This window comes from Bubalus bubalis, chromosome 22 (genome assembly GCF_019923935.1).
Source record: "Bubalus bubalis isolate 160015118507 breed Murrah chromosome 22, NDDB_SH_1, whole genome shotgun sequence".
In the NCBI taxonomy this organism is placed as follows: Eukaryota; Metazoa; Chordata; class Mammalia; order Artiodactyla; family Bovidae; genus Bubalus; species Bubalus bubalis.
In genome coordinates this window covers 37,651,279-37,675,186 of record NC_059178.1, presented here as the reverse complement: position 1 = coordinate 37,675,186, position 23,908 = coordinate 37,651,279, and the positions used below count along the sequence as shown (strand labels likewise).

The window sequence follows — 23,908 nt, the reverse complement described above, 5'->3', positions numbered from 1 at the left end:
GATCAGCCTTGACCCCAAAATACGAGTTCAATATGAATTGGTATTGGTCTTAAACATAATTGTGGGTAGACACTTAGGATTTGTTTCAGTTTCATATGAATTGACAAAGCCAACAGAAGATAAAAGTGGAGATGATTTTAAAGATGCTCACACACACACACCTGCACACAACGGCTGTTTAATAATGATACCTATCACTAGTTGAGCACTGACTAGTTCAGCATGAGTGTGCTTAATATATTACTTACATTCTTTCTAGTCCTTTCAGTCTTTTAAAACGTTAGACAATTGAGGCTCAGAGAAAATAAGTAAGTTGTCCAATTATCTGAATAATGGTGAGTTGAAGTAATTGTCATCCTTTGAAGTATAGCCTCTTGAGTGAATATTGTAATGAATATGAGTGAATATTGTACATATGACTTCTAGGAAAAGGAAACTCCAATCAACACCTCCACATCTTTGTTTTACCACAGCACAGAAGTGATTAAAACTTGCAATTTTCTAACTCATCTTCAAACCACCAAGTGAGAGGAAGAGAGTAGAAAACTCAGATTCTTTCCTACTGGTCTACATACTCAATTAACTAGTTCTGAGACTAAGGGGCTAAATAATGAGTTTGCTGAGATTTAGTGCTATGATTATTGACTCTAAAAGTAAGGTGAGCTGATATATTTTAAATAAATTGATAAAAGTGATTTCCCTAGGGGTCTGATAGTTAAAAGTTCGCCTTCCAAGGCAGGGGATGCAGGTTCGATCCCTGGTCAGGGCGCTAAGATCCCACATGCCTCATGACCAAGGAACCAAACCATAAAAAAAGCAGAAGCAGTATTGTAACAAATTGAATAAAGACTTTAAAATGGTCCACATCTAAAAAAATCTTAAAAAAAAAAAACAAAGAACTTTACAGTTTAACTATGAAAACTAATTGTGAAAATAAAACAAACCGAAACAAAGCCTTGAAGCTCGAATTGGAACCAAGAGATTTTCCTCCTCTGTGTGCACTGGAGTCCTGGAGAACTATCAGCTTTGTTTCTGTGAAAACAATAGAAAGCACGTGTTGATAATATTTACAGTTGATAAATACAACAGGTAGAAGCCCAAATTATAAAAATACCTGTATGTTTCATTAACAAAAAATAAGATTATGCTAATTGAGATTTTATTCTGTTTACATTTTGTTTCAAGTAAATCAATTATCCTTCAATAAAAAAATAATTAAAACAAAAAAATCCTTGACAATTAAAAAAAAAATCATCTTAAGAATTGTTACACCATAGTGTTTGTGCCTTCTTTCATTCATTTAGAATTCCAGAAAATATATTCAGTGCTGTGTCCTTTCCATTAACATCCAAGATAACTCATGATGCATGGATTACTAATGATGATTTCTCTTTAATAAAATACCAAATAACCACTATTTTGATATGGACAGGAGAGTAAGTTAACCAGGGGAAGGACTTTCAGTTGTAGTATATAGTAAATATGTCTATTTTGCTGTAAATATCAAAAGGGCGTATTTATTCACAAATGTGAATGACAATCATGTTAGAACTATTTGCAACATTAGAAGTAAAGCAGAAAGGTACTAGAGAAAACCTACAGTAGTTGGGGAATGGAAATAGCAAATATTTGTGATAGAAAGAAAATAAATCATAGGAAAGTAAAAGAAAAAAAATAAATCATAGGAAAGTAAAAGAAAAAAAACAGCAGTAACAAAAGTACATGGAAATACAGTAAATCAAAGAAAGTATTAAGAAATAAACCATCTAAAAAAGAAACAAAAAGAGAACTAATAGTAAGGGAGGATAAGCAAGAAAATTCTAAAGTTTGGAGAGTGGACACATTCAATATTTGTTGGACTCATAAGCACAAATTAAGAAGCATTTAAGTCACTACATAGTGCACATATAATTTAAAGAATTACAGTGTTCCACTAAAAGGGAAAATAACCTCATTCCTCAAAAGAAAAAAAATTCAGCAAGAAGACAATGGTCAGTCATGGAACCTTCACTCCTATAACTTGATCCAGTTCAATAATTATATATTTGTAATCTAGCTAAAATGTTTATAAATAACTCTTTGTTCTTTGCTAGATAATGTAGTACTTTCAGAAGTGTGGGTTTCAAGGTTATGCCAACAGGAGGAGAAGAAAATCTGAGTGTGTTCTTCATGAATCTTGCTGCTGCTGCTAAGTCGCTTCAGTCATGTCCGACTCTATGTGACCCCATAGACAGCAGCCCACCAGGCTCCCCCGTCCCTGGGATTTTCCAGGCAAGAACACTGGAGTGGGCTGCCATTTCCTTCTCCATCATGAATCTTAATTCCAGTATAATTGGTGCTGGTAGCAGACCTGAGAATCAGGGGGACTTCCATGACCTTGGATAGCTTTTCTAAACTAAGCCAATGACCGTGCCATGCACATGGTGGGAATTTGGGGTGATGCATTGAATTGACTGCTAACAAGAACCTCTGTTGTGGAATAGCCCCCAAACTTGTGTCAAACAGGTATAACACACCAAAGTCTGCTATGCTCTGAGATATAGAGTAAAGAACATGGACGCAGTCATGACTTCATGTAGTTTGCATATAAGAAAAAAGAGTAAAAATGATACAAGTTAATCACACTGATAATACATGCTATAGATTAGAAAAGTGCTATGTTCTGAGAGCTGGTATAACAAGGTACTGTAACCTTGTCACAGTGGCCAAAGAATTCTTCCTCTACAGAAGTTTAAGATGAACCTATTTCCAGAGTAGGAATAGAGATGCAGATGTAAAGAATGGATATGTGGACGCAGGGAGGGAAGGGGAGGCTAGGACAAATTGGGAGAGTAGCGTTAACATATATACTCTACCACGTGTAAAATGGAGAAGGAAATGGCAACCCACTCCAGTATTCTTGCCTGCGAAATCCCATGGACAGAGGAGCCTGGTGGGCTACCGCCCACGAGTTCACAAGAGTTGGACACGACTAAGCAACTATACCACTACCACCGCATGTACAAAACAGATAGCTAGTGGGAAGCTGCTGTATAACACAGGGAGCTCAGCTCGGTGCTCTGTGATGACCTAGATGAGTGGGATGGGAGATCGGAAAGGAGGGGATATGTGTATACATGTAGCTGATGCGCTTCATTGTACAGTTGAAACAATACAATATTGTAAAGAAATTACATTCCAAAAAAGAGAAAGAAAGATGAGCTTTGAGAATTGAGATGGCCAGCGTAATGGGTCTGGAGGAAGGCAGGATCTGGAAGCGGGGAGTTACAACCTGAGAGAATACTAGGCAGCAAAGAGTTTTTGGTACCTTCCAGGAGCTGGAAAAACGAATGAGTGGCTAGAGACTATGGAAGAAGTGTTGTCGAAATCATAGAGGAAGTTGTCAGCCGTGCTAAGGATTAACCACTACATGGATGAATCCCATATGAAAAAATCAGCAGGCTTTTATGTTTGAACTGACTAAATGAACAGCACTATACTGGAAACACTGCCACCTTTGAATTCATAAACCTAAGTGTGTATCTTGGCTCCACTTTAGCTGAGTAAAATGGGTTAAGAATTATATAGTTCAGATTCCCAGGGTTTTGTTAAGGATCAGCTGAGAACATGGAAAAAAGAAACAACAAACTTATGAACAGAAAGTGCTATTTGTAATTGATTTTTAATTTTAAAAGATACACTAAGCAGATTTACCTGAATACATTTTTGCCCATCAAGAACACTCTTGAACAGATTTGTGATTTCACTGATAGCACAGAAATAGACTTGTAAGGACTTAAGAGTGAAGTTGGAGGGATCCGAAGGTGATCACAAGGGCATCAGAAGAAAATGGGGAAATCAGAATTTCTGATTGCTCCCAGCAATTTATGTTTAATTTCTCAAAAGGAAAATGATGGCCTTTTTAGATACTACAAGAGTCTCCTATTCTTTCTTTCACAGAGGAGAGGCCCTCTTCTTTTTAATCTTATATATTCAATGTAAAGCTTGGTTTTCTGCGGCTCGCAGGGCCTCTGGTGTCCCTTACTGGCTCTCTTCTCCCAGGGCGCCTGCCAGCGGGCTGGTGGGTTGCACCTGCGTGGGGACCCGGGCTTCCTCCAAGCTCAGCTGGGCCACCGTATGGAGACGGCTCACTGGAGGCTGCAGGGAAGTGAACTGAAGAATTACAGTCAGTTTCACTTCCCTGCCTTATGTGCCTTCAGGTGCCTCTGAAGACAGGCGAGGCCAGTGAAATGGAGAGGAAAAGGAAGAGAGAAAGACCCAGGTTAGAGAAGAAAAGAGTTATTGAAAATGTAGGGGCATTGTTGAAAAATGCAGATGGTTGCATGCGTGTGGATGTCTTGTGTGCATAGCCCCCCGACATAGTGTGCACCGTCGGCCATCAACTTGAAATTTTCTGTACAGTGGCTCCTGAGAGGTTTTGTTGTTTCTTATTTTTTAATCAGCTAAGGGTCTTGTGTGTAGGTTTGGGGCAGGGACAAAGATTCAGAGTCAGCACTGAGTGAAGAATTACTGGGTTGGGAGTGTGCCTTTTTCACCAAACAGAAAGTAGTCATATTTGTAACTCCTGCTTAGAACAAAGCTGTGGATACTGACTGGCCCTGATTTTTCACACCCCTCAGAACCAGCGTCCCTGGAACATCCTGAGTAAATGGAAAGGATTAGAAGAGGGAATGGAAAATGTCTGAGTCAGAGAGCGAAACTTAGAAGAAAGAACTTTCATGCTTTAAGATGCACACCAGGACCTCAGCACTTTCTACCCCATATGCATAAACAGAGGGTCCTTGATACTGTGAGGGAGTTCAGCCAGTATTGGTGCCTTATAGAGGAGAAGTGTGCGGCTCCTTGCAGGGACCAGTTTGGTGGATTGGTTACTATGACAACAGTATCGCTACTGTCAGTGGCAATTCCTATAAACTCCCTGTCTTAAGGTTTTCACAAGGGTTCTCTCCAAAATGACATCCGTAGACACGGACTACAGAGTAAAGCTAGGAGATACGTGTATGGAGAGAAAGAGAATATGACATAATAGGAGATACAGATTAAAATGTTATGCTATAGTGCAAATATCTTAAACAGTTCTATTGCATAGTAATTAAGACCTAAAAGTCAGACAGATTCAGGTTAAATCCCACCTTGACCACATATAAGCTGGCTCTCCTTGGGCAGTTGACTTAACTTGTTTTCAGATTGCTTATCTCTGAAATGTCAGTAATGATACCCACCTCCTCAGGGCAATCCTGAATGTTGGGTGAAAACATGTACTGAACTTGACATAGTCCCTGACAGTCAATGCATAATTGTTGATAGCTTTGATTTTTATAGACATAATTCTGTTTATATCAATTTGACCTTCTGTTCACTCGTTAGGACTCCAAACTCCATACAGGATGTTTATTCTAGAACCGGATTCTCACAGCCTGAGTTCCAAGTGCTGCTCTCACAGTGATGAGGTTTAGCTTGACAGTGTTTGTTTTATCCACCTCTGAGTAGACTGCAGAGCTGAGGCCCGTCCTGAGTCTGGTCCATCCTTTTGATATATCCATGTCAGCAACAGAAAAAAGTTAGAAAAGCCTTTGTGGATTCAGGTTGAACAGCTTTTCTGAGATGTAATTTACATCCAGCACAATTCACCCATTTTAAAAAGTGTACAATTCAATGATTTTTAGTATATTTGTGGTGTTGACAGTCATCACCACAATTAATTTTATTATTTATTTATTTATTTTTGTGTGTCCTGGATTCCCCAAGACCACCTTCACTTCTGAGACTAACTGCAAGTTCAGGGGTTCAGTTCAGTTCATGAACTGACACAGCTCAGTTGTGTCCGACTCTTTGTGACCCCATGAATCGCCGCACGCCAGGCCTCCCTGTCCATCACCAAGTTCAGGGGTACTAAGGTTAAAAACAAAGACAAGCCTTTCACCTAGAACATTTTTTAATCACTCCTTCCCTAAAAGACTCCATGAAAAACAGATGCTTTCATTTGAAAGGGGATTCAGAAGTGTTCCTTGTGGGGATCAGCAGGAAACAGCAGAGTCCAGAATCTTCAGTCATGGCTGACATATACCTTCAGGCGTCCCTCCTCTTATCACCAAGGCAGTTTCTGACATGGAAAAGCTAAGTTTATCAGGAGAATAACTTGTCCTGTTTTATCTTCCTTTGCTACAGTGTCCTTGCAGTTTTCTTTAGGGACAAAAAATATCTACTGCTCTTAACAAGAAATTACTTTTGCTACTCTGGTAGGTTAGGTTACTTCACTCTTTTTTAAAAAAAAAATCATTCATTTAATTTTTGGCCATGCCTGGAGGCATATGGGATCTTAGTTCCTTGATCAGGGATCAGACCCAGGCCCACAGCAATGGAAGAGTGGATCCCTAAGCACTGGACCACCAGGCAATTCCCATAGGTTACTTCACTAACTCTTGCTTTGAGTGTATGGATATGGCAGAATGTTCAGCAAATTGTTTCCTAAGCTTCATGTTTATGCTTCTGGATGGAACAGTTTCTATTTTGATTATCAGTCTCTTCGAACAATCAACTTCTTGCTTTCTGTTAAAAGATTTACATGACTACTACACAACAAAGAGACTCCAGACCACCGTCATAGATCTGAGTGCAAAGCAGTAGAAATTTTAACATAGATATCTTATCTAGTTATTCAAAGGGATGAAGTGTTATCAAACTTACAACTTTATAGTTTTTAGTAGCACTACCAACAGATCTCAGGAATGCAGAGCATCACCTAAATTAGTCACTTTGTGTATCAAGAAGGCAGACACGTCCTTTCCTCGGCAGAAGTATAGAGTAGATACCTAATTCAAAGTAGTCACTTCAGAACCCTGAGTGGTGGCGGTGCTTTAGTTGCTAGGTCACGCATGTCCAACTCTTGAGACCCCATGGACTATTGCCCATCAGGCTCCTCTGTCCATGGAATTTCTGAAGCAAGAATATTGGAGTGGGTTGCCATTCCCTTCTCCAGGGGATCTTTCCAACCTAGGGATTGAACCCAGGTCTTCTGCATTCAGGCAGATTCTCTACTGACTGAGCCCTAGGGAAGCCCTTCAGAACCCTGAGAAACCTGGCAAATTTCAGCTGTCACCCAGACATTCTTATACTCAAAATTTTAGAAAGAGAAAGCAGACAAAGGAAAACTGAAATAAACAGCACTTTGTTGCACTCACATAAACTGAAGATTTGTGATTGCTCCAGAGTTAGGAAGCAGCCAACAAAACCAGCAGCAAGTAAAAACCCATTCCAAGAAAGGGGCACCCCCTGTATAGGAAAGAGCCCCTCAAGCTTCGCAGCAGCCTCATCAAACTGAGAGCCCAGGTTCCAGACACAACAGTCTTTTTGACCTAGAAAGCATGATCTCACCTGAGAAAGATTTTTCTGGAGAATCCTTCCCATTTTTTTTGTTTTTTACAGCAAGGAAACGTTAGAATCTGAGAGCATGAGAAACATTTAAAATTTCTGAAAGCACAAAGAAATTTGTCTATGGCTTTATATACATTAATTAGAGTGCCACAAATGCTGATGGGAATCATGGCTCCCCACTCTCTGTATCTGTTATTATCCCTCCTAGCTGCTCTTGTTCATTGGAACATGGTTCTGCTAAGTCACTTCAGTCGTGTCCGACTCTGTGCGACCCCATAGACGGAAGCCCACCAGGCTCCCCCGTCCCCGGGATTCTCCAGGCAAGAACACTGGAGTGGGTTGCCATTTCCTTCTCCAATGTATGAAAGTGAAAAGTGAAAGTGAAGCCGCTTAGTCGTGTCTGACTCTTAGCGACCCCATGGACTGCAGCCTACCAGGCTCCTCCGTCCATAGGATTTTCCAGGCAAGAGTACTGGAGTGGGGTGCCATTGCCTTCTCTGTGGAACATGATTAACTATTAATATTTACCGCATGGGCTTCCCAGGTGGCTCTACTGGTAAAGAACCTACCTGACAATGCAGAAGAATTAAGAGACGTTGGGAGGATCCCCTGGAGGAGGGCATGGCAACCCACTCCAGTATTCTTGCCTGGAAAATCCCATGGACAGAGGAGCCTGGCAGGCTACAGTCCATATGGTCCAACGTGACTGAAGCGTTTTAGCATGCATGCACGTAAGTAGCTGAGCACCAAGCAGAGGAGGAGATGAGGAGTGTTATCCCATATTCCAAATTCCCCACACGGTGTGCGGGTGGTAGGCTGCTACAAAGTGTAGCTCTTGTGTGGTGAAATTGGAAGATCCTTCCTCCAAGAAGTTGTGTTAATGAGGACTGCATTAGTTCGCTTGAGCTGTCATAGCAGAATAACAGGGACCAGGGAACTTAAACAACTGAAATTTGTTTTCTCACAGTTCTAGAGGCTGGAAATCCAAGATTAAGGTCCGGCAGGGCCTGATGCAGGTGAAGGCTCTCTTCCTGGTGTGCAGACAGTCGCTTTCTCAGTGTCTGCTCACGTCGTCTTTCCTGTGTGTGTAGAGCTGGGGGGTGGGAGGAGGAGAGGGGGAGGGGAAGCTCTGGGGTCTCTTCCTCTTCTTCCCCATGGACCGTAACCCGCCAGGCTCCTCTGTCCATAGAACTTTCCAGGCAAGTATACTGGAGCAGGTTGCCATTTCTTCTTCCAGGGGATCTTCCCAACTCAGGGATCAAACCTGCATCTCATGTGTCTCCTGCATTGGCAGGCAGAGACTTTACCAACTGCACCACCTGGGAAGCTCTCTCATAAGACACCAGTTCTATTAGACAAGGGCCCTACCCTTATGACCTCATTTACCTGTAACTATCTCCTAAAAGCCTCATCACCAAACATGATCATGCTGAGTTAGGGCTTCAACATATAAACTTGCAGACAACACCATTCAGTCCATAACAGGGGCCAAGAATAGGACAGAAGGACTTATAAAACAGGTTCAAGAAACTAATTGAAATGTTACTTTTCAACTAGATCTGTACAGGCAAAATTATCTAGGCAGCTGAGCAATTATCCAAGTCAGAGATAGATAGATATATATATATATATATATATATATATATATATATATATTTCAATAAGACAAACCTAAAAGAGAAAGAAAATGTAGGCCTGCTTTCCTCCACCCAAAAAAATCATGCCTAAATCAATAGTTCTTTGAAGAACCAACTATAGAACTTTGTTCTAACACAAGTCTTCCCCAGTCCTGCTCCGGAGATTCTAAATTGATCTGGAGTGTGGACTGAGGAATCTGCATTTTCAGCAACACCCCAGGCTGTTTTGGTACCAGTGGTTGGCTTCCCAGCTGGCACTAGTGGTAAAGAACCTGCCTGCCCATGCAGGAGACCTAAGAGACACGGGTTTGATTCCCAGATTGCGAAGATCCCCTGGAGGAAGGCATGGCAACCCACTCCAATATTCTTGCCTGAAAATTTTCCAAGGACAGAGGAGCCTGGCAGGCTACAGTCCATGGGGTATCAAAGAGTTAGACACGAATGAAGCAACTTAGTGTGCATTCATGTGAAAATCGGGCCACCAAACAGACGCTTCTGTTTTCCTGTTTGCTCCATAGACAATGGGAGAAAATAGGGTCGTCATTTACTGGAAGATAAAGTTAAGGAAAATTTGTTGCGTTAAAAGAAATCTGATTCACTGACATGAGTAAAAAGGATATAAGTCATAGGGCAAGTTATTGGAATGACCAGACTCTATGGGATTTGTTTCCTGCTGATAAAATTTGGGTACTTTGGTGCTCTAGAGAATTTTCAGAATAATTTAAAGCCACACAGTATCGAGTCCACAATGCAGCTTCAGGGATGTGGTGACTTTTCCCAGAATAATTTGTTTCTGCCAATCAGAGATCTGATGATTGAGAAGGATACTGTGGGGGATTGGCTGATCCGGGGATCGAAGAGGAGGCTTCTGCGCATGCGCTTTCCTCTGGGGCCTTTGGAAGACCTCTTAGACCCCACCGGGCCCTTGAGCTAGGGTTTTCTTTAGCATTTAGCCCCTCCAGGCGCGGTGAAGCAGCAAAGAACAGAAAGAACTGGCTCCCTACAAGGAGGGAGAGGAAAAGAAGAGAAGGATAAGAAATTCCTATTTCACCCACCACAGCAGGGTGTCCCTAAGCTGGTTCCCACAAGCCACACCTCATTGTCTCCACAGCACACAGCCCCCAGGCCTGCCTCAGTCCCTTGCTGCTTATCTACCCCGAAGTAAGGATAACCTTCTTCATTTCTCTTAACCCCAGGATGATTTCATAACACTATTGTTTCCTCTAAAAATAAATTCTGAGCCCATGTGAAAGATGTCAGCTGCGAATCTCTTTATCTCCAAGAGGGATACTTCTTTGTTGCCGTGAATATTCCAAGAGAAGCCTGGAGTAATATATTCAGTTACTAACTAACTTTTCTCCCCGTCTCCCTGCATGGCCACTCCTGCAGTGACTTTCCAAGCGGAAACAGCCTGCCTGGCAGGAGGCTGGCTCCCGTTCTCAGAACGAGCCTCCTACTTTCCCCACGAGAAGTCTCTCCCTGGAGTCAGAGGAATGGATAAAATCAGTCTCTAGACCCTTGATGTGGGATCAGGTCGTTGTCCTCTTATCCTAAATGATTGAACTTCTGTTTGGAGAAACATGATTTTGTTAAAATATTCATCTTTACTGTTAGGTCTTTGACAGTCAGATACAAATGACTTCAGTGGGAGATATGTAACATCCTGAACTTTTATTTTCAACGTCATTCTCTGATTTTGGGTCTTTCTGTACTTTTTATTGAAAGAACTCTTCCAAGAAAGAACTCTTGGAAGAAAAGGAAGTCATTCTTTTCTCTTCAAAATGGCAACCAGATGGAAAAGAGGGAGAGAAGTCTCAATAATGAGATTGGCTTTCAAGAGGCAGCATAGTCTAATAATTGGCCTTTATCAGGAGTTTGCGTGGAGAAGGCAATGGCACCCCACTCCAGTACTCTTGCCTGGAAATCCCATGCACAGAGGAGCCTGGTGGGCTATAGTCCTTGGGGTCTCGAAGAATCGGACACAACTGAGCGACTTCACTTTCACTTTTCACTTTCATACATTGGAGAAGGAAATGGCAACCCACTCCAGTGTTCTTGCCTGGAGAATCCCAGGGACGGGGGAGCCTGGTGGGCTGCCGTCTATGGGGTCGTACAGAGTCAGACACTACTGAAGCCACTTAGCAGCAGCAGCAGCAGCAGCAGGGGTTTGCATGCTAAGTCCCTTCAGTCATGTCCTACCCCATGGACTATAGCCCACCAGGCTCCACTGTCCATAGAATTCTCCAGGTCAGAATACTGGAGTGGGTTGTTGTGCCCTCCTCCGGGGAATCTTCCCAACCCAGGGATCGAACCCTCATCTCTTATGTCTAACCTACATGGGCAGGTGGATTGTTTACCATTAGTGCCACTTGGGAAGCTCCATTAGAGGTTTAGACATAGGCATTACTTACGTGTCTGTCCCTGGCATGAGAAGGATGCTTTATCTGCCTTTGTCACTAAGAGCTTGAATCTCTCCTTGGTGACAGGTTGCACAGAACCACATCTCTCTTTGGCAAGAAGAAGAATTTTCTCCTGTTATACAAACACTGGTGTCCCTCCCAACGTGTTGGTTGCATCTGTGATAGTGAGCAGGGAGATCCCCACCACTCACTTGGAGGCAGACAGATTAGTCTCAGAGGTCATACTTGCCACGAAACTTCCACCCAGGAATGGGGAGGATTAATGAGATGCTATTCCCATTGCAATTCATGCTCTTTAGAAGAAAGTCACTAAGTACTTGGTATTAGAGATAGGGATTATATAGGTAATCAAGCAAAGAAGATATTCACCTGTTTCTAGTTACTAAAGGAAACTTTAATCTGGGGGTGGGAGGTGGGGGAGAAGGGGGGAAAACGCTGAGTGTTAAATATGAAGTTGGGTGAAAGCCGATGTCCCTCATGATGCCAAGGTCCAGGAGTACAGTGTGAAATGCTGTGTACGGTATAAAGATAAACCCATCTGGCTTATGAACTAAGCCTTGGGGAGACTTACTATTCATGGATTCAGATGAAGACCTTAAGACACTTTTGTCATACCTGCCTCTGCCACCATGAACCAGTCTACAGCTTTAGTATCCGGAGAAATGTGGCAAAAACATTAGCAAACTACCCCACCCTGCCTGTCAGAGGATGCGGTTCTGGTTTCTTCTGTTTATTACAATGTGTCCTCAACTATGGTTTACCTGCCTCTGGTAGGATGTGAAACATTTCAAATGGCACATAAGAAACCATTTTTTAATTTATTTTAATCGTTAGGAAAAATAACAGTGACATTCTGAGATCAGTATGTATCAGTGAAGATTTGAGGAAGAATTCACTAGTGTGCTACAGGGGCAGGAGTAAGAAGTAAATGGATGGGAAGATGGTTCATTACAATTATAACATGCAAAACTCCAGTCATTAAATATATCGAGCTTCTCATGGTCAAACATATAAGAAGTAGCTGAGTTGGAATGTGACTAGTTTTTCAGAAGTTCAGATTTTAAAGTCCTAATTTCTTCTGTTTATTATGGTATGTTCTCAACTACAGTTTGCCTGCCCCTGGTAGGATTTCAGAGGGTATGTGAGAAATCATTTTTTAATTTATTTTAATCATTAGGTATTACTATATCTTAACATGTATTAGAGAAAAGCAACCCATGAAGCCCATGATTCATAAATGTAATTGCTAGAACCATGATTCTCAATACTGGTTGCATATTAGAATCATACAGAATGCTTAAGATTTTTAAAAAAAAACACCAATTCTGGTGCCACAGTGGATCATGAAATTGGAATCTCTGAGAGGTGCTCCCACCCTAAATATTTCATGAAAGCTCTCCCAGGTGATTTTAAAGAGCAGCCACCATTGGGAACGGCTTGAATAGACTAGAATTAAGCATTTCAAAGTGATCAGTTTTAAATAAAGTATTAAGTAAATAATATACAGATATGGCAGAGACCATGAAGATACTATATTGTGCTAATAACTGGAGTTCAGTAACTTATCTCTGTCATGGGTAGCTCTCATTCTGGGAGGCAACACTGATCCTAGGTAGCACATTAGATTTGGGGGCTAATCAATAAGACTGTCTGTTTTCCAATATGTCACCCTCTGACTCTTCCATGTTTTGGTTCAGAAGTGTTAACTTTTCTTCTTTCCCTTTTGCCTTTTGGCACGCCCATCAACACACCCACCTTATTGGACCTTAAAACAGATGAGGGGAAAAAGGATGATAAGAACCTACAATGACATGTTACTAGATAGTGGGATTGCAAGTGACTTTGACTCCTTTCACCAGTTCGTTCTTTTCTTCATCATCTTTGCATTCCTACAAGTATTTATTGAGTACCTACTGTATACTACTAAGTCCTTTGTGTGTTTAAGTAAACTTAGAATTTTTCTCAATAAGCATGTGTTGTCTTTATGATCAAACAAATTTTAAAGTCACTTCCATTTTAGGAAAACTAAGGGAAAGATTCGAGAAGGCAATGGCACCCCACTCCAGTACTCTTGCCTGGAAAATCCCAGGGATGGAGGAGCCTGGCGGGCTGCAGTCCATGGGGTCGCTAGGAGTCAGACACAACTGAGCGACTTCATTTTCACTTTTCACTTTCATGCATTGGAGAAGGAAATGGCAACCCACTCCAGTGTTCTTGCCTGGAGAATCCCAGGGATGGGGGAGCCTGGTAGGCTGCCATCTCTGGGGTCGCACAGAGTTGGACACGACTGAAGCGACTTAGCAGTAGCAGCAGCAAGGGAAAGATTGAGGGCAAGAGGAGAAGGGGGTGTTGGAGGATGAGATGGTTAGATAACATCACTGACTCACTGGACATGAGTTGGAGTGAACTCCGGGAGATAGTGAAGGACAGGGAAGCCTGGCGTCCATGTGGTTGCAAAAAGTCGGACACAACAACTGAACAAGGACAACAAATACTGTATAGTCCTCCCAGGTAGCTAGTGGTAAAGAATCTGCCTGCTAATGCAGAGACACAAGAACCACAGGTTCCATCCCTGTGTCGAGAAGATCTCCTGGAGTAGGAAATGGCAACCCACTCCAGTGTTCTTGCCTGAAAGATTCCATGGACAGAGGAGGCTGGCGGGCTACAGTCCCTACACAGGGCATCAAAGAGTCGGACATGACTGAACGACTAAGCACAGAAAGTACTGTACATGGCTGACATTCTCCAGTCACCATGTAGCTGGTGGGGAAAAGGGGTGACCCTGGTGTCAGAAGTTGAGAAGTGAAGGCATTTTCAGCCAGACCTGAAAATCACAGAAGGGTTGTGTGAGAAAGCCCTGGAGATATTTCCTCTGTGAAACAGAGGAAATAAAGCCCATCCTGAGGCACTGGAAAAGGGGTCCAAGCCCCTTTTCCTCTATTCTTTCATCTGTTAAATGGGGATAATGGTTCTCTGTGTTTTCCTGCCTCAGAGAGGCATTAGCAGGTCTATTTAAAGGCTCTTCTCAGGAAAGCTGCTGTGTAATTACCAAGAACAGCTATGATAAAGAAACCTAAATACAACATCAAATCAGCTGGAACACGTTCTCCGGGGAGTTTACTTCTCTGGAAAAATTTAAGAAAAGGTAGCAGCTCTCCTTTGGGGACTTTTGGGTACCCTTCTAGCTGGAAGTTTAGGGAAGGCTAGCTGATTTGCAAAAAAGTCTCCTTCTGGCCATTGATACAGGATCTTCTTCTGTTTACTTTTCCCCATAGTCTAAGCAGTTTCCTCCTTAAATTTGTCTTTCATGTTTTTTTCAGATCTTAACTCAGAAACACTTTTATTCCTGAAAAGAATCTCAAGCAAGGCACTTACCTATGAGAAAAAGAGAGAGACAAAGATAGAAAAAGGGAGGTTATAACGTGGAGGATATGTGTATTTTACAGAGGATAAGCGATGGGGAATTCCTTGATTTTTTATAAAAAAGAGGACTAATGTAATTGATCATTAATGTCAGGCTTTGCTGAAATTCATTTGACAAAGCATGTAGGTTAGATTAGAGGGGAGCAGAAGCTCACAAAGCAAGGACATCACAGTTAAAACAGCTCCAGAGAAAGCCAACCCAGCTGAATCAGGTTACTGGCAGTTTGGTTGAAATGAAGAGATACATATTTTTATATTGGTTGATTAACAATGTTATGTTAGTTTCATGTGTACAACAAAGTGATTAAGTTATACATAATACATGTATCTATTCTTTTTCAAATTCTTTTCCTAATTAGGTTGCTACAGAATACTGAGCAGAGTTCCCTGTGCTCTACAGTAGTCCTTATTGGTTATTCATTTTAAATATAGTGATCTATACGTGTTACAGCTCCAGAATCCATAGAGCATTGGACTTGATAGAACATTGACTATAACAGGAAAATGAGAGAAGAGTCAGGATTACTGTAAAATGTGGTGACTTGGATATCATAAGGTTTGGAGACTTCCTTAACGAGGAGCTCCCAGCCAGGAGTGAGTGAGTAGGTTGAATTTATGAATGAGATCTAGACCAATACCATTGCAGGAAGCCCAGTGGTTTTTTATATTTTTGTTAAACTTGCTTAGTAAATATTCTGACTGCTTATAAACAATGCACCTATGGTATCTGAAAAGACTTCTAAGCAATAAAACAAAATGCCAAAGGTTAATAAATGATGCATAATAATAATAGCTGCCATTTATCGAATGATTACTATGTGTTCAGTGCTCAGTCACTCATTCGTGTCCTATTCTTTGCAGCCTCATAGACTGTAGCCCGCCAGGCTCCTCTATGGAATTTTCCAGATAAGAGTACTGGAGTGGGGTTGTTTCCTACTCCAGGGAATCTTCCTGACCCAGGGATCGAACCCATGTCTCCTGAGTCTCCTGCATTGACAGGAGTATTCTTTACCACTAGCACTACCTGGGAAACCCTGATTACTATGGGACTATATAAATATTTTCCATATGCAACTCAGATGTCATCTGGTGGCTTTTCAGATCTGCTAAAGATCTGGTAAATTTGTTACAAACCCCTCCAATCCCACTGCCTGTGGAAATTCAAAACCTGTCTGTTTCTGTGAATCCTGGGGGCGCAGAGGTGGTGTTTACATCTTCCCAGTTTTCCCTGCCTCTCAGGTCACTACCATACATCACTACTGTATCACTAGATACGAAATGCCTCCTTGACTCAATGCTTGTATAAAATACTAAGCCTAATACTAGGGTTAGCAAAGTTCACTGAAGTTGGAAAGTCATGGGAACAGTTAAAACTTCTTCCTGTCTTCTCCAGCCTCTCTCTACTGGATTATGTTGGGGGCATCAATTTTGTCTCCCCTCACTGTGCAGAGGCATCGTCTTTAAAGGCAAGAGCAGCACAAAATGCCTTTCCTTTGCTTAAGAGACTGGCTGTAGAAGGTGACTCTATTTATGAGTTGCAGCCATTTCTTTTCAAACATTACACTTAGATGACTTTAACACTCAAAACATTCCCACTTTACAGATGAGGCAACTGAGGCTTCAAGGTGTTGAATACCAGCCTAAGGATAGAAAATATATGAAGTGGTAAAAAAGAGAACTTAAATCCAGATCTGACTGACTCTTAAAATTAACTTAGCCTGGAGCTTCCTTGGTGGTCTAGTGGTTGGGAATCTGCCTGCTAAAGCAGGGGACACATGTACGATATTTGGGAGGCTCCCACAAGCCTCGGGGCAACTAAACCCTCAAGCCACAGCTATTGAGCCTGCCCACATGGAGCCCATGCTCCGCAACAAGAGAAGCCACCACATTGAGAAGCCCGCTTATTGCAACTAGAGAGTAGCCTGCATGCAGCAACGAAGACTCAATGCAGCCAAAAATAAACAAATCTTAAAAATATTAAAATTGGCTTTTGAAGGATGGAATAATTATTATCTACAGGTGGCTCAGGTAATATTTATCTACAGGTAAAGAATCTGCTTGCCAAAGCCAGAGACGCAGGAGACACAGGTTCCATCCCTGGGTCGGGAAGACCCCCCGGAAAAGGAAATGGCAACCCACTCCAGTATTCTTGCCTGGAGAATCCCATGGACAGAGGAGCCTGGCAGGCTGCAGTCCATGGGGTTGCAAAGAGTCAGACATGACGGAGCATGCACATACTTACCCCCATTTACACTGCCACTTCAAAACTGCTTAGTTTTTCCATTATACATTTGTTTAAACACACACACACACACTTCTAAAGACCGTATATGGGGAATTACAGAGTAAAAATCCAAATATTTATGTATCATTTCAGAGAGAATGAGTTGGGATAATTAAAATATGTAAACAATGGAAATGTGATGCTATTATTTTTAAGTAATAAAATTTTGATGGGGATATGGGATACTCACTTATCTACCTGCAAATTACACAAAAGAATAGCTACATCGATGATACGGCAATGATGGGAAGGAGGAGGACAAAGAGAAAAGTGATGGTGATAGATAGCATTTGATTAGCACTGTTATAAATGGTTTACATGTATGTGTGTGTGTGTATGTGTGTGTGTGTGTGTGTGTGTGTGTTTAGCCCGGAGCATTAAACAAACCTATGCTTTAGATCTCTTCTTATCCAATTTTACAAACGAGATTCAAGAGGGCAAAGAGGCTAGCCCAAGGTCACTCATTTCAGAATGTGTGTATGCTAAGTTGCTTCAGTCGTGTTCAATTCTTTGCAACCCTATGAACTGTAGCCCGCCAGGCTTGTCTGTCCATGAGATTCTCCAGGCAAGAATACCGGAGTGGGTTGCCATGCCCTCCTCCAGGGAATCTTCCCAACCCAGAGGTCCAACTGGCTTCTCTTAAGTCTCCTGCATTGGCAGCTGGGCTCTTTACCACTAGCACCACCTGGGAAGCCCCATCTCAGAATAGTGGAAGCCAAACATCTCACTAATCGTGAGACCTACACCCTTAACAACCAGGCTGTCCTGCTTGGAGAATCGTGATGTTTCCGATAGATGTCCCCACTAGGATGGAAGTAACTACCATGAGGAATAGGGAATTTTTTCTTCTTGTTCATACTATGATTTTTAGTGTTTAAAACACAGTAGAAACTGGAACATAGTAGAAACTCAGTAATTGTTAAATGACAGATGAAACAAAGTCTCAATCAGTAGAGGACATACAAGCATTTAAAAAGAGTCATGCATTGATGTTTAAAATACTTAACTAAAAGAAATACAGGATAGGGGAAAAACTGACTTGAATAGCTGGCTTGTCTTGCTTTAAAAAAAAATCTGTATTTGTAGTCAGCTGGAAGCTGTACAGGAACCAACACTGTGCCATGCCAGCTGAAAGACCATTGTCATTTTGGAAAACCTTAAAAAAAAGTATGTCCATCACATATTGTCTTTGTTATATGTGTACAGTTCTGACCTTCACATTTTTGAAAGGGACAGTGATTGTCTAGAATACACTCAAGAAGGTGAACAGCATAGTAAAGAAAATTAAAACTTTTTCCAAAAGAAAGGGAAATTTTTAACATGGAAAAGAGAAGACACATAGCAGCTATCTTCCAGTATTGGAGAAGTGCCATGACAAAGAGCCGGGCACTTGTTCTTTTTCTCTGAAAGACTTTTCAGCTCAGCATCAGGAGAAGAAAAAATAGATTTAACACAAGTGTCCAATAGCTTTCCTCAGTAGAGTGCATTTGAAAAACCAAGATCCATTTCCTTATAAATTTCCAAGTTAATAATAATGTTTACTTATTTAAAAAAAAAAAAACTATTGAAAGGATTTCTATATTATATGGAGAACTGAACCAAATGAGTGGCCTGAAGTCTGCCTGTGTGTCAGAATCAACCAGAAAACTGTAACATTATTGATTTTTAAGACCTCATCCCACTGAAACATAACCTCTGGAAATTGAGACCTAAGAATTTAATCTCAAAAATCTGAGTTTTTTAATCCCCTCAGGTGATTCTGATGATTTTCCAGGCTTGGGAATTGCTGAAGAAGACAAATTTAAACTTCTCTTTTAATTCTCTGACTTAATGATTTTTCAGAATACTGCAGAACATTTTCTTTAATAAATAGTTGAGAATAATTTGTTATCTGTAAAAAAACTTAGCCTAAATGTAGGTGGGTGGCTCTAAAGTGCCAGCAGACCAACTGACTTCTTAAATTGGTTAAAACTCTTCTTGCAACCTAGTTAATAAAAACTTTTTATATGTATCCTGCGAAGGAAAACTTTACCTGGCCTGTTTCCCAATTATTAAAGTTCCAAATCACTGAAATATAAATAAATGAGACTTTACCATACTTAGAACACCAGTATGATGAAAAATTTGTTTATACCAGGAGATTTTAGGTTATTCTTCAATCATTCATCCCCGGAACCAAAGTACCCATGCGCACGAGCACACACGCATACATACGCACACACACGCACAAATGTGACACATGGTAAATGTTGGGTGATTACTGAGCTGGAACAAAGGAGACCTTCAAATTCCGTTGCCTTTTTAACCTTATATTTTTCTAAGCAGGAATCTAAGAGCCCAAAGGCATGCAAATTGTATTATTAATCATGACATTCTCAGCTCTTTAAGTTTCTCTAATTACTTACCTTTTAAATGTATTACTTTGGTCTAGGAAGTGCAAAGATGAGGAGTGAAAATAAATATTTTTAAAATATTAACGGACTTAAAGAGAATAGATTAAGTTTGGCTAAATTACTTTCCTATGTAAGAGCTTCTAAAAAGTATACTATGTTACCAAATAAAGGAACTCTATTGCAATATTGTAGATTTTGTCTAATCTAAAATTAAACCTGTAAAGCTCTACTGGAATTGTTTAGAGGAGAATAATGGAAAGCCCCCTCAGCAAGTTAATTCAGATCCTTCTAATTTTACTTTTCTAGTTCACAAGGTATCTTTTTTCATGGTGTTTTCAAATTGAAGTTCACACACATCAAATAAATGGCATGATAATCAGAGGTTTCAATATCTGATCTGCATTCATTATTATCTGTCATTACTGTGATTGTCACTATTATAATTGCACATGTAAAAAGAATGGGAGCTTTTCCACAGGAATTATTCACGTGTATTAGTTTCTAGGAGTAATTGAATAGTTGACATTGCATTTATATCAAAGTAAAATATGTGTTGGTTTTTCTCATTTGTTTTATTCTTAAGAAATAAGAAATGTAGAGTAATCTCTATTAGGTCTCTTTATTTGGCTCTTTATTTAAAGGTTCACAGTTTTATGTCATGTCCAAAGTATATTTTCTTATAACAAGGCTCAAAGACACCCATTATAATCTAATTGATAATTTTCTAAGGACATACAATTATAAGATAACAGCTAGGTAGTGAAATCCTCTTAATTAGCTTGTATTTATATATATGAACTCAACAAGAATCTCAGTGAAAAATACCACTTTTCTATTTTAACTAATCAGGTTTGGCATAATGAAATAAAGCCCACATTGTACTGTGAATACTAAAGATTGATTTAAAAATCATTTACCTTAGAGTTTACATAGAACATTTCACTTCATTGTTTCATATAATCCTCATGCAGATCAGATATTACTCCTCTATTTAAAGATAAGAAAACATAGTCTCTAAGAAGCCAAGTAATTTATACAAAGTCACTCTGCTAAATCACAAAATTAGTCCTAGAATCCGGGTCACCTGGGTCTTAACCAGAATTTATGTTAAAATAAAAAATTTTTAAGTGATTTGAATTTTAAAAAGATCAGTGACTTGGTATTTAGAAGACCTAGGTCTGAACACTGTTTCTGCCACTTTATTTGACTCTAAAAACTTTCTTACTCCCCTGTTGAGTGAACTTTACCTATGACAGTGTCGTTTTGAGAATCGATGGAGAAATTGCAAGAAAACCACTCAAATGCATTTTGTTGTTTTATGTGTTCTTTATTCTGTGCTGTGCTACTTCTCACATGTTTTATCCCATTTTTGCTTTCTGTATGATTCACCTTCACAAGGTAGAGTATTAAACTTTATTTAGAATTGAATAGCATTAATATCAGGTTGGAACATGGAGTAACATAAGCTTTAGGAACAAAATACTCTAAGTAAGAATGCCATAAGTTGAATGGATGATGATATAAATGTAACAATGCAAAAGCTTTAGAATGTGTCTTCACTCACCAGGGAAGTCATCGTAATGACCTCAGAGCACTGTTCTCTTACAGAAAATACGCAGCCAATGGGGGATTTCCTTTCCTTCCATGTAATTCTTCAGGAGGCCTGGCTGGTTCAGAGACATGTCCTAGTTGATGCAGAGTCTCTCCTAGCTGCTTTGCCAGCTAACCCTTTGAGTCGTGTCTTTGCTGCCAGGATGGCAGTTGTTACCGTTTGCCAGCTGATCAGTGGCTTATATATTGATAATCCCAGTCCAGTTTGTAGGGGACAGAAAGGACAAAGACTCTCCATCTTCTTTGGGCATCTTCTTTGGGCATCTTCTTTGGCTCTTTGGGCAGAAATGACAAAGACCCTTGATCCTCTCCTCATCTGGAGAGATGGTCCATCTCTGGAGATATTGAAAATCACCAGTGGGACTGGTCCAGGGAAACTGGCCTTATCAGTGAATGAAACACCCTTACTTGAGCATCATTTGAGCCATGCATTTATCTCCCTTTGTTGCTCCTGAAACACATTTTTTAAAGCTGTACATTTATTTAAATATTAAAACAGAGACCCAATTACCGTTTGGTAATTGACTTTGGTCATACCATTCCAATGAGTCCTTGCCTCTATGTCTAATGGGTAGACATTGGTCCATCTACCCCCATGTTTGGGCTTCCCTGCAGACTTAGACGGTGAAGAATCTGCCTGCAATGCGGGAGACCTAGGTTTGATCCCTGGGTTGGGAAGATCCCCTGGAGGAGGGCACGGCAACCCACTCCAGTATTCTTGCCTGGAGAATCCTCCTGGACAGCGGAGCCTGACGGTCTACAGTCCATGGGGTCTCAAAGAGTCGGCCACGACTGAGCAGCAAAGCACAGCCACCCCTACGTTCAGTCTAGAGCATGTCCATGCGTCAGATCACGACAGCCACAGAATCGCGGCTTCTGCTTGAACAGGTGTGTCTACACAAGGAAGCTGACAGCAGTCTAAAAATACAGCTGCTGTCATCTTGTACTCACAGAGTGGTTGATTATTTCGCCTAAAACTACAGAACAACAACAAAAAATAGTCTTATATTAGTTCTGCAACCAGATATTTTGGAGATGATATGGCACTTGAGTTATGTATTATTTGCAAGTAAAAGAGAGATATGTACTGCACTGAGTTTCCTTAACCCTTCTCAACAAACTTCCCTAATGACTGAAATCCTCAAAATATGGAGCTTTTTACTATTATATTGTTTCTGTTTTCCAACTACTGATCTATATGATCACCTTCATATACGTATAGCCTGTATGATGGGCTTCCCTTGTGGCTCAGCTGGTAAAGAATCTGCCTGCCCTGTGGGAGCCCTGGGTTCAATCCCTGGGTTGGAAAGATCCCCTGGGGAAGGGAACGGCTACCCACTCCAGTGTTCTGGCCTGAAGAATTCCATGGACTGCATAGTACATGCGGTTGCAAAGAGTCAGACACAACTTTCACTTTCACTACTGATCTATAAGATATATGAGTATAGTTCCAAAGTACTTCAACTTCAAAATAGTTGAGTTTATTTTTGTTTGTGACAAAATTAATATCATAAGCTGATGTCACATTAAATATTCTACAAATACAGCTGCCCCCAGGCATGAGTCCCTGATACGAGTTTCTCCAGAAAGAGTTTTTTTCTGATGAGCCATACATGAAGCATTCAATGGCACCAGAGTTTCATTAAAGGAATTCTCTTGTTCCCTTCCTTCCCATGGAAATGTCATTAACTGTATTAAGTTAACTCTCTGAATGTTAGGTTCTTAACCAACAAACAGCACTTCTCCACAAGGGCATACTTCGCCAAGCATCCTTGAATCAGAACAACCGTGATGAACATGTACGCATAGATTCGGAGCCACACAGTGGGTGGTGATCATATTTAAGAGGAACCCGTTTACATTTATTGACTTACTCCCTCCATCATGGTTGTTGCATTTCTTCCACCACCACCTTCAGCCTTTCAGGTAAATGAGAAGTTCAATTATATGTAAAGCGACCGTTAAATCAGCAGGGCCCTTGTGGGGGTCTGGGCCTCCCCTTCTCCCTCCAATCGCAAGTGAGCTCAATCCATTACTGTTCCCAGGATCGTACATCCATCAGGTCAAGTGTGCAGGGCAGGGTGCATCTTATAGCTTTTACTGCATATGAGATGTTGCAGGCCTGTTCTCAGGAACTGCCAGGCAGCCTGGGAATCACAGTCACGGTTAATAGCAGCGAATTGCCAGCTCTTGATGGGTGGGTAGTCACTCCTTTCAGTGGTTGCCCCCTGGGGGGAGAAGGTAGAAAAACAGAGGGAGGGAATTAGAGTGACTTTGCACAGTTGAGCAAGTTCATGCCGCTGGATCAGTGGCAAGCATTGGCAGGGCTCCGCTCTGGGGAGGCTCAGAACAACCTCACAGTCTCATTTTTACCAATTGGTGCTGCTGTGTTGCCAGTGGTGCCCAGGGATGGGGGAAGGGGGAGGAGGAGCTGGGAAGAGCATGAAGGCAGAAGTCTCAGCTAAATTAAACAAAAAGTCCTGTTGGCGCTGGTGAACCCACCCCAGTTAGCCCCTGTGCTATTAATTGTACCAAACTGGTATTTGAAGTTCTCCGGGTGATTAAAGAGTTGGCTCACAAACTCTCTGCATAACCTTAATTTTTTCAAGGTTCTTTGAGTGGAGAATGGTTTATAATAATGATTTTGACTAATACGATTTTTGACATGCAACTTTAATGCTTAACCTTAGTACAACTCCAGAGCATTTCATGTGTACTCAGCTGTAAAGAGTGATGATTTAAAGGGATAATATAAGAAAAAGGTCG

General features: G+C 41.0%; 1 protein-coding gene across 1 annotated transcript in view; it reads left to right on the top strand.

The window, feature by feature from the left end:
* The window catches only part of KLHL14 (kelch like family member 14), a 108,852-nt gene that overhangs the window by 6,807 nt on the left and 78,137 nt on the right, over positions 1–23,908 (top strand). The window lies entirely within an intron of this gene.